A 12,765-nucleotide genomic window follows, 5' to 3' on the forward strand; every position below is an offset into this window, starting at 1 on the left:
TGAGTTATCATTGCAGAATAACCAACCTCTGATTTGCTCCTGTAGCCACAGTAGTTATGTGGTTGGTCCAATTATTTTTCCGATTGATACTGATCTTTGAGAATAGTCTTAGAGATCTACAACATGGAAAAAGGCCTTTCAGCCCATTATACCTGCACTGGTCAAGATCACTCACCTAACTAAGTGCTGTGGGTATTACCTCCGCCTCACAGCACCAGGGACCTGGGTTTAATTCCAGTCTCAGGCGACAGTCTGTGTGGAATTTGCACGTTCTCCCTGTGACCATGCAGGTTTCCCCTGGGTGCTCTGGTTTCTTCCCCTGCTCCAAAGGTGTGTAATTTAGGTGGACTGGCCATGCTAAATTGCCCATAGTGTCTAGGGATATGCAGGCTATGTGGAATAGCCATGGGAAATGCAGAGTTACAGGGATAGGGTATGCGGGTAGGTTTGGGTGGGATGTTTTTCAGAGGGTCATGGTGGACTCAGTGGACCAAATAGTCTGCTTACACATTGTAGGAATTTTATGATCCTATTAAGTATTTTAATCCCGTTTTCCAGCACTTGACCCATAGCCTTGTATGTCTTAGCATTGCAAGTACACTTCGAAATACTTCTTCGATGTTATGACGGTTTCTTCCTCCAGCACCCTTACAGGCAGTAGTGGCAGTAGAATGAAGCCATTGTGTGTCAAGAGGAGATGTTTAGACTTCATTTTGTGGAGATATTCATTGCCTGGGACTTATTCGCACTCTGTGTTGTTGCCAACTTGCAGTGCTTCTCTGAAGTAGTGTTCAGTATGAAGGGATGGAACATATTCCGAGATGGTGAGGATATCTACTGAAAGGTATGGTTCTGGGAGTATGCCTAGTTGTTACATAACTCATCTGTAGACAGCTCTCCTAATTTTCATAGAATCACAATAATGCACATCGAGGCCATTCAGCTCATCAGGTCTGCACTGATCCTCCAAAGAGCATTCCACCCACACCCAATCTCCATAATTGCACGTTTACCAGGGGTAATCCACCTAGACTGCACATCCCTGGATACTATGGGCAATTGAGCATAGCCAATCAATCTAACCTGCTCATCCTTGGAGTGTGGAAGGAGACCGGAGTATCCAGAGGAAACGTACAGAGATGCAGGGAAAGCATGCAAACTCCAAGGCTGGGATTGAACCAAGGACTTTGGTGCTGGGAGACAGCAGTGTAAACCACTGAGCCACCATTCCACCCAATGGTCCACAGATGTTAGTAAGAGAGACTTTGCAAAATTGACCAGACTGCATAAACCACATTAAGCTTTACATGAGTATATCAAAGTTAAATTTGGTTATCTTTTCTCATGCTTGCTGCCTAGGTTAATGCCTGTTGATTCATCCAGTTTTGTTCCTATTGATTTTGACGGCAGTTTTGAATAATTGGCAGTCATAATTCAAGCAGATAGCTGTGAGTCTGAAATCACATATACCCAGACTGGGTAAAGATTTGGTTTCCCTCCTGAAAAGGCATTAGTTGAACCAGATGGGTATTTACAAAAATCCAGTAATTCCACAGTCACTGATTCTAGCTTTTCTTTTCAGATTTATTTAACTTAAACCTCCAGCTCCCATGGTGGGATTGGAACACTTACCTCCACATCATTACTTCATGCTTCTGAATTACTCATCCAGTCACATAACGATTATCCTGCCATGCTGCCATTATCTATGATCAGGCAAAAAAAGAGATTCCACATTAAGAATGCCAATTGACCCAGACAATTATTCAGTTGACTCAGAATAATGTGCATGAAGCAACTGTTACTTGAGTTATGGAAACATGTCTTGCAGGATAGAGTATACCTTTAATGGTAGAAGTCATCAAGAATTAACATAAATCAGTACCCACAACAGTCAAAAAGTGACGTCTTGAGGTCCAGACCTGGAATCGTGCTGTCTAACCTCATGGGTTAACCAAAAGTACATAGATATAGAGAAATATCAAAGAAATCATAGATACTAGCTTCAGTTAAAACATTATATAATATCCTGTCCTTCTTTGGTCTCAGCAAACTGCAGTCTTCCTGTGTGTATAATTGATAGTGTTTTAAGTGCCTGAAATTACTATCCTGTCTTAAAGCTAAATTAGTTTGGTGCCTGTCTACTGCTTGGTATTCATTGTTCATGCATGATTTCATTTAAGCAATGATTTTCTTCAGCGTTATTTCTTTGTTTTCTCCCAGAAAAGACCCATAAAATAAAGTAGGGAGTTCAATTTAGGATAATGTATTTAAATGCCAGACAGACATGTTGGAAAAGCTAATATATTCTCTACCTTGCTAAATGCAGAAAATGTAATTGCTTGTTTATCGAATCATTGCAGTGTCATTTTTGTCAAGGTAAACAAACATTATTACTTTGAAACAGAGGAACAGTTGTTCGTTGCCAATGGTATGAAAGGGAAACATGGCAACAGGAAAGAGGCACAGTTTACAGCAAGTAGATGATATCAAACAAAAAGCTGGGCTATGATTGAACAATATAAAATACAACTTAGGTCACAGCTCTGCAGGTAGCTCTGATCATCGCACGATTGGGAAGTTGTGAATGCATTAGCAAAGGTTTGAGGAGACTTACATAACTTTTGTTACCTTGACTAAGGGGATCAAACGTTACATAGAAAAGGCAGGAGAATGGGGCTGAAAAACATAGCAAACATGATCAAATGGCAGAGCAGACTGAATGGGCCCATTGGTCTAATTTTGCTCATATATCTTATGATATTAGGGTCTTTTCAAAAGCAGTCCTGGCTGCTCTCCCACATTTTACTCTCTGTATACTGCAGGGCATCCAAATCTCTGCTGGCTACGACCTAGTACAGCAAGTCCCATTACCCTCTCGTCTCCATGCTCACTAATCTATATTCATTCATAGTCAAGCAATAACTTGATTTAGCAATTCTCATCCTTGTTTCAAACCCCTCGCTTTTTATGTCTGTAATTTGCTCCAAACTCATGACCTTCTGAGATATCCATGCTCCTCTAATTCTGGCCTCTTGTGGATTGCAAATTTTAATTGCTGCACCATTGGTGACCTTCAAACTGTGAAATTTCCGCTGCACCTTTCTACATAAGAACATAAGAATGAGGAGCAGGAGTAGGCCGTCTGGCCCTTCGAGTCTGCTCCGCCAATCAATAAGATTATGGCTGATCTTTTCTACTACACTTTTCACCTTTAAGACACTCTTTGAAACCTATTTCTTGACCAAACTTTATTATGTTGTCAGATCTAATTTCTCTGTTGTAGAATATCATCCTATTTTGTTTTTTAAATTCTTGTGAAGTACCTTGAGGCATGTTGTTACATTTACAGTGCTGTTTAAAGACAAGTTGTTCTTGTCATGGTTTGTAGTTATTTGGACAATAGAACTTTAGTTATGAGGAAAATTTGATAGGCTATGATTGCTTTATTTGGAACAGAAAAGTTAAGAGGAAATTTAGTTAAAGTGCATAGAATTATGCGGCATTCACTTACAGTGTTGTGGTTCTGTTCGCCGAGTTCCAGCTCGGTGAACAGAACCACAACAACGAGCACCCGAGCTACAAATCTTCGCACAAACTTTATTCACTTACAGTAAACAGGCAGGGGCTACTCACTTTGGTGGAGGGGTTCATTCCCAGTGGAAATAGATTTTGAGAACATGGTGAAGGTTATTGTAAGATGAAGTGATACCCACAGCTATGACTATGTTATATGATGTTAATTACATTGTACAATCTATCTAAAACTATTGGTCACAATAAGGTAGATCTATCATCACCGCCTCCTTTTCAGTTGGGATCTACACTGTCTGTTTGGTCTAGGTTAAAAATTACACAAAAATCCTATGATCCTGCCCCGCTAGCTACTTGACGAAGGAGCAGCACTCCGAAAGCTTGTACTTCCAAATAAACCTGTTGGATTGTCTGCGATTTTTAACTTTGTCCACCCCAGTCCAACACCAGTACCTCCACATCATGTTTGGTCTTGTTATAACAACGTCACCTATAGACTCAATTGAAGACAAAAGTTTATTGATTCAATCAACTTCTGACTTCATGTCTAATTTTGAAATAATTCTGTGACCTGAGAGCCTTTTTCTCCAAAGCTTCAAATTCTATATTCTGTTTAACACTACCATGAAAGTAAATCTTTTTGGCACCAATTTTCAACTGCTACGTCCTTCTAAAGACACAGTAGCTCAGTGGTTAGCATTGCTACCTCACAACACCTGGAATCCAGGTTCAATTCCAGCCTCAGGTGACTGTCTGTGTGGAGTTTGCACATTCTCCCTGTGTCTGTGGGGGTTTCCTCCCACAATCCAAAGAAGTGCAGGTTAGGTGAATTGGCCATGCTAAATTGCCTGTGGTGTTCAGGGATGTGCAGGTTAGGTGAATTGGCCATGCTAAATTGCCTATGGTGTTCAGGGATGTGCAGGTTAGGTGCATTAATCAGGGGTAAGTGTAGAGTAGGGGAATGGGTTTGAGTGGGTTACTCTTCGGAGGGTCGGTGTGGACTTGTTGGGCTTAAAGTTTCCATACTGTAGGAATTCTAAAGGTGATTATTTAATTGCTTCACTTAAAAGATTTTTAATTCAGTAATATAGCAATGCTGCTCTGTTCTTCTCTGTGGGGAGGGAAGGGGAAGAAGAGATGGGGATTCGCTGAAAGCATTGACGATTGCTACCCTTATAACAGTTTTTTTTAAATCAGAGAATGGTGACTTACAATGTTGGTAATAGTAGAACAAATTGAAAGATGCTGATAACTGTATGGGGGAAATGGGTTGATATTTTAACTGATTGACTTGCGTGCACAGACTGAGAAAAAAAAAAAGGAGAAATCTGTGACCTGTGTCTAATTTGGTTAAATTTCTGTGGTCATACAAACGGCAGTTTTTAACCAATTTCTCTCAGCCTCAAGATTCCATTTTATGTTTCTTCTCTCCTTTACTACTCGTACAGAATTTGGTGACTACATCAGACATCAATGATGATACAATAGAAACATATAGTACCATGAGTGTGATAGAAGGCCCCTGACTCAAGCAATTCATTGAATACATTCTGCTGTACTTGCTAGTGATTTGGGTCTCAGCTTAATTGTCAAAACAGAACTGAATCAGTTTTCACAATAACCAACCACCACATCACCTGTTTCTCCAATTAAAAGAATGAGTTGCAAGCATTGGAACAGTGACACAAAAAAAGAAGGGTAACAACAGAGGGAGAGTCAAAATCAAATGAAGTTGGAAAGGCAAATAATGCATTCAAGCCTCTACCTCTCTCTCAAGATTCAATGGTTTTCTTATACATATATTTTCCTAATCAACTTGTTCAAAGATCTTCTAGAGCATGTGAGACTTGAACCCAGGCCTCCTTCCTCAGCAGTAGGGATGCCACCTCTGCATTACAAATGTTCACAGGGCAGATTTCTTTTTGTTCTTTTTATATTGCATACTGCTCTGACACACAACTTACCATTTTCTTTTTCCATCCATGGTATTTTTGACCTATGAACCACCGACAATAAATTGCTCATTTTTTCCAAATGATTAATTTATATGAAAGATTTGTTAAGGGCAACACAGACTACCAAAGGTGAGAGACAGGAGGAGGGGGCCACAGAAATGATCTTTTAGTTGGTTGGCAGTTAGCGCAGGTGCTTACAATTCTCACCTTGAAGAATGACACTGAGAAATGGGAGGCTGTAGCCTGATGGTAATGTGCATGGACTCGTATTCTCAAATCCGAGACTAACGTTTTAGCCGATGGCTATGCTAGTCTAAAAATGCTTGATCTCAGAAGCTAAATAGACTGAGGCTGTGTGAGTACTTGGAAGGGAGACTGCCTGGGAATACTAGGTGCAGTAGGTTCGGGGTCCTTCTTGTGATGTAGTGGTAGTGTCCCTGCCACTTGACTGGAAGCCTAGGTTCAAGTTCCACTTGCTCCAGAGGTATATAATAACATCTCTAAACAGGTTGATTAGGAAAATAGGCTACTTTTTTTTAAATGACAGTGAGAAAATGATTCTTATGAAATCCTGATTTCTGGTCAATTTTCACAGAGCAATTTTCTATAAGAGTGACCTAGTGTGACCTCACAGCTGTCTTTATGCTGAGCAGTGGTTGCTCATTACTGAACCACAAGAAGTACTCTCTTATGCCACTTTTTGTTCTATTGAAGTTGTCCAGGAAATGGATGCTGTCAACACAGAGAAAGGTTAGCAAGCTAATAGACCATCAAAAGAATCAAACCCATGGTAAGATCACTTCTAATAAAGAGGTGTTTGTTTAAATCTTGGAAATTTATCATGTTAAGCACATTTGGAATCACACATCTGAAATCTACTACGTCTGAAAATAGTGCTGAACTACAAAAGTTAAATATTTATAATCCCAACAGTGTAAAAGCAGGCCATTCAGTTCATTGACCCTCCAAAGAGCATATCACTCAGACCCAACCCTGTAACCCTACATTTCCCATGGCTAACCCACCCAGCCTGCAGATCCTGCACAATTTAGCCAATCCACATAAATGTACACCTTTGGACTGTGGGAGAAAACCAGAGCATCCAGAGGCAATGTGTGCAGACACAGGGATGGAAATATGCAAACTCCACACAGACAGACACCTGAGGCTGGAATTGAACCCAGGTCCCTGATGCTGTGAGGTGGTAGTGCTAACCACAAAGCCACCATACCACACATAATACATGCTCAAGGAACAACATGAAGCAGGATGGTGGCTCAGTGATGGGCACTGTTGCTTCACAGCAACAAGGGCATGGGTTTGATTCCACCCTTGGGCAACTGTGTGGAGTTTGCATGTTTCTTCCTGTGTCTGTGTGGGTTAACCCTCTTCAGTCCAAAGATGTGCAGGTTAGGTGGATTAGCTATGTTAAATTGTCTATAGTGTGCAGTCTGGATGGACTATCCAAGGGAAATGTGTGAGTTATAGGAATAGGGTCGGGATGGGTGCCATTTTCTTTGGAAGGTCAATGTAGAGTCAATGGGCTGAATGGCCTTTTGTCACACTGTAGGGTTTCTGTGATTCTTTGAACACCACAGTTTCCAGTTAGACAGTCTATAGCCTTAAGGTTGCAACCTTAAATTTAATAACTTCAGGAATTGATTGCTTTCTGTCTGCCTTCCATCTTTCCTACATTCTCTTTACCATCCCTTTTCCCCCACAGCTGTCATGTTTGTATCTTGTCTACTTTGCACTTGGCAGCAAGAACTAATTCTGTCCCTTTTAATTAACATCCTTTTTACATTTCTTTTTGTCTTTCTTTATTATTGGCTACCCATTTGTCCTTTCTCATTGAGTTTGTTTACCATCTGCCCTCTTGATCTTCCCTATCTCTGCTGAAAGTATGTGAAAAACAATTTCCAACATCTTTCATTTCTGAAGAAGATTCATACCAGACTTGAATTACTAACTCTGTTTCTCACTCTACAGATGCTGCTGGAAGTGTTGAGTTTATCCAGCATTCTCTGTTTGCTTCAAATTTCCAGCATCTGTCATATTTTTATCTTTATATTTTACTGACTGATCCCGTGATCAGGCAATTTGAGATCTCGTGGCTCCTAATTTTAAACTGTGCAGTCATCAATGGTTAGAGTATTCGTTTGAGGATGAGTCTTATGAGCAGGAATTGTTATTTGCCTAGGGACATAATAACTCATCTGGATATTGTCCCAGAAAAACAGGGACATACGATCACCTTAATTCATTATAGGCTTCTGGACTTACAATACAATTGTTTCAGATGGTCATTTGACCATAAAGAGCTCAGAGGCCATTTAAATATCGTGCAGACATTGGTCATATTGGTCATTTGTCAGATATGCAATCAGTGGCAAGTTGTTCTGCAAATAATATATGGTAAGATAGGGATAGAATCAGATGTGAGAGATGCTATGGGGGTGGGATAGGTATTATGGAGGTGGGTTTTGTAGGATATGGTGAGATTTCTCATGAGTTGTTGCAGTGATTAATCTTCTATAAAACCTGGCACAACTTGCACTTAGCCCAAGTAATGTAGGATTCAGCTCACAGTCCCCAACTCTTATTCTTAAATTTGAGAGTCTCTTAATCCTTTTTGGGAATTTGTTCAAGTTAACCTTTTACACTGGCTTAAGGTGAGAGTCATAAGGTGTCACTCTATCTCGAACTAGAGCAACATAGGTAAAATAAATTGTCATTCTTTATCCACAGGCTCTAGGAAGCAACAATTCATTGTGTGAGCAAATGACACATTCTTTCACGTAGAGAAGTTTCACAATGTTTTACATCCTCTTATTAATAATGTCAGCTACTGTAAAACCATTCACCTAACATTCCCAGGAATGCAGCTTAATTAGGAAAAATGTTTCCAATAGAACAATTGGAAATACTGTAAAATATAAATGTTTTGTTCAATAGATACAATTGATTGATCAAGGCAATTTAGCTATAATTCCTGTTAATACATGCTTCTTGGTATAAGGTAGGTGTCATACTCATTCAAGCTGCTAAAGTTCTGCTTGACAGACTTGCAGCATAATCTGCCCATGTTTGGTTTTCCAAGTCTGCCTCATAAATAAACTTCTTGTTGGAGCATATTGGCTAGCTTAGAGAGTTAACTTTCTGACTATTCCCACATTTTCTTGTTTAATACTTTTTTTCTGAATTTTTCTAATACCTCTCATCGTTTCCTTCTATCTTGCGTTGATCATTTTTGCCTTTTAACCACAACTTTTCGCCATCATTCGACTTATTAAATCTTTTCTTCTGCATGTGGTCATGTCACCCTTATCCTTCTAACAATTGCTTTTATCAGTTGACTGTTTCGAGCATATTTCATTTTTGTTGACCCTCAAAGAATTTTTGCATCATTTTGTTCTAATCCTGTTCTTACTGTTTGGCAAATGACTGAACACAGAGAAACAAAAACTGGTGGGAGTAGCAGGCAGCAAATTTGGGCTGAATGTTGGTATATAACAGCCTATAGTCCAAGCCAAAATTGGCATTACGCTTTGTGGAAATGAACATGGCGATCCGTGAGTGACAAACAGGCCTTGCAACGCAGTCTGATCCTGGCCAGCTAACAGACAAGATTGGGTGACAGGGCAAACAATGCCGTTTTGTGGAGATAACCACAACATCCTCAAACAGAGAAAAGTCTGAATTAAAGGTGAAATTTCATATCAATTGGTACATACACTGGAGCAGATTAAAATCACTTGCTGTGATGATGGGTGTTCGTAGAGTTTTGGTGCTCTACATCACTTGAGAGCAGTTGCTGGAATCCAAAGTCCTTTTAAGATTACTTTTTATTCAACACTCTATGAACCATTTACACTGTTTTGCAGAACACAAAATTTAGATAGTCGCATCTTTATTCAGGGTTCCTCCATCATGTCATTTCTTAAATCATGACTGACTTTTGTGTTTGAGTATTAACCATTTGCTTTACAGGAAGTATGGTTATATATGTGCTTTTATATATATGGCTTCAATCACATTTCAGTTATTGAGTTGCCTGTAAGAGAGTGACTAGTTCAATGCACAGTTTCTTAAACACGTTAACTCTCTCTGTCTGTTGGAAACAAGGTGGCAGTGGAATTTGAATCCAAGCCATGTTCTCCCTGCTCAGTTTCTGTACTCTCAGCTGGTTTAATTCCATTACTTTCTTGAGTATCTGAGGCTTCTGCCTGGATCAGAATGAGAAACAACCAGTACTCCTTTATTTTGGATGTATTTTAGCTGCTGATTGAGCAAGGCACCCATCACAGATATATTTATGAAACCAACTGGCAGAGGCTCTGTCAGTAAACTACAAAACTGAACTCTCCAGGGCCTCGAATTGCAGGAGTGATCCTCTCACCCTATAAAGTAAATTTGGCCTGTTGGTCCCTGGGCTCACAAACTTCTTTCACATGAAAGCCTCCTGAATTCCACTCCCTTGGCCCACCTGCCAACCGGGTGATGGTGGAGGATTGTTTTTCAGACTGGAGACCTACGACCAGTGATTTTCCATCTGGATTGTACTGGATCCACTTTTGTTTGTCATGTACAAAAACGATTTGGTTGAGAATACAGGAGGCATGTTTAGTAAGTTTGCAGATGACACGAAAATTGGTGGCTTAATAGACAGTGAAGAAAGTTTTCTAAGATTACAAAGAGATCTTGGTCAATTGGGTCAGTGGGCTGAGGAATGGCAGATGGAGTTTAGTTTAGGTAAATGAGAAGTATTGCACTTTGGTAAAACAAACAAGGGCAGGACTTGTGCAATTAATATTAGGGTCCTGGGTAGTGTTGTAGAACAGAGACCCTGAGGGGTTCAAGTATATAATTCTTTAAAATTTGCCTCACAGGTAGACAAGGTGGTTAAAAAGACGTTTAGCATGCTTATTTTCATTGCTCAGACATTAGAGTTTGGAGTTGGGACATCATGTTGAAGTTGTACAGGACGTTGGTGAGGCCTCTTCTGGAGAACTGTGTGCAATTCTGGTCACCCTGTTAAAGGAAGGGTATTATCAAATTGCAGAGGGTTCCGAAAAGATTTACCAGGATGTTGCAGGAATGGAGGGCTTGAGTTTTAAAAATAGGCTGGATAGGCTGGGACTTTTTTCACCTAAGCGTAGGAAGTTGAGAGATGACCTTTTAGGAAGTTATAAAACCATGAGGGGCATAGGTAAGGTGAATAACAGGTGACTTTTCCTGAAGGTGGAGGAGTTGAAAATGAGGAGGCATATTTTTAAGGTGAAAGAAGAAAGATTTAAAAAGGACATGAGGGGCAACTTATTTACACATAGAGCATTTCATGTGTGGAATAAACTGCCAGAGGAAATGGTGGATGCAGGTACAGTTACAACATTTAAAAGACATTTGGATAAGTACATGCATAGGAAAGGTTTGGAGGGATGTGAGCCATCAGCAGGTGAGTAGGACCTGTTTAGTTTAGTTTAGTTTAGTTTAATTTGCGGCATGAAGTTGTTGGACTGAAGGGTCTGTTTCCGTGCTGTATGACTCTATGACTCCGCTGGGCTGCTAATTCTTCAGGCACTCAAAGATAGTAAGCTGCCTCTGAACACACATTATGAGCAGGCAGTTATTTGGTGGAATGTAAAATTAAGGTCTGCTGTTGAAATGGACCATCTTTCCAATTTCAGCTCCCAGGAGGGTATCATGCCTGCAAGTTAAAATTCCACATATAACTGAGATTCTCAGGGCCGCATCTCCAAAGAAAATGAGTTACACTACTTTCGGGATTTAAATCAATAATGGGAATCACTTCAAAAATACAGGATCTATGAAGTAATACATAACGCTAAGATGCCGTTAATGTTACTGTCATGCTTGGTAGAATTTAAATGCATTATCAGAGTAAATTTTCTTTTTCCATTTGGTTCTGTTTGTCTCCTACAGGAGAGTTACTGAAACACAGCAACATGTATTGTAAGGTTGCAATAATTTTAAAGGCACTTTCTCCATCAAAACTGCAGGTTCTAATCAAATGAGCAGGATACAGTAGTTTAAAAAGAGCTCAACTTTGTACCACAGAAATCAGTCAGCATCTTTAATGTGGGCACAGAATAAATCTTCATTTTACATTATTAAAATGGACATTTTACAGACACAATACAGGACTTCTGTACCAAAAGAATAATCATGTCTTTAAATCTGTCCCTTCAGCTAGACCAAATAATAACATTAATAACATGTGTCAATAAATAATACCATATGCATCTAGTAATGTGCTGGAATATCTTTTTACTGCATTTAGTGGATTATAGAATGAAAGTGTCCAATGAAGGATGTTAAAGAGCTAACAAAAATGCATACATTTCCAACCTCGCTGTGCATTTGCCTGAATAAAAAGGCTAAAATGATTTGGACTTGGTTTGAGTACTATTGTGTTAAAGCTATTTATGAAAAGGGACAGTTTGGCAGGTTACATAGAGCTTGTGGTAATGGACTAATATGCAGTGCAGTGTGCTAGTTACACTGCCTCAAGAAACAGTGAGGAAATTGAGGCCAGCTGTCAAGATTACAGACTCAATTGCCAGAAAATTCCACTCTTCCTGTTCTTCTTGGGACTGCCACTGGCATTCAACTCCAAAGTGCCGTTCCAATACAGTTTTGTTTCAAATTATTTCTGTGCTTGTCTTGTCAGTTTCAATCAAATTTAATGACAAGAAGATAGTTTTCCCTGATAGATGTCTCTTCATCAAGAATGCCATTTGCATTATCTTTTGTCAATGCTAAACTTACTGTGACCCATTTTACAGATATGTTGGAATTACACTGCACAGAAATAATTAAATAAATTTGTTTTCATTTTAAAATCATAGAGTCATAGAGATGTACAGCACAGTAAAAGGCCCTTTGTTTCACTATGTCCATGCTGGTCAAAAATAACCATCTAACTGTTCTAATCCCCTTAAAATCTTTAAATGTTTTTCAAAGTTAGATCATCCATTAGTGCTCTAAAATATCTAGATGCAAGAATAGTCTTCAGCAATTCAAATGTAAAATCCATGTGTGGATATACATAAACTTTGCTGATAATATTGGTCCTGAAAGGAGATCCATCAAAATGTTGGCACAGTGTACTAATTCTGGAGGGAACAATCTATCTCTCTAATGTATCAACACTCAGGTGGACTGGACTACTAATGAGAGTTGATCAGTGCCTTATTACTGAAAAGGGCAATCTTGCTCAATCACAGTTAGTTCCTACTGCCTTAATATCTTTCTT

The sequence above is a fragment of the Chiloscyllium plagiosum genome, chromosome 31 (genome assembly GCF_004010195.1).
Source record: "Chiloscyllium plagiosum isolate BGI_BamShark_2017 chromosome 31, ASM401019v2, whole genome shotgun sequence".
Taxonomy (NCBI): Eukaryota; Metazoa; Chordata; class Chondrichthyes; order Orectolobiformes; family Hemiscylliidae; genus Chiloscyllium; species Chiloscyllium plagiosum.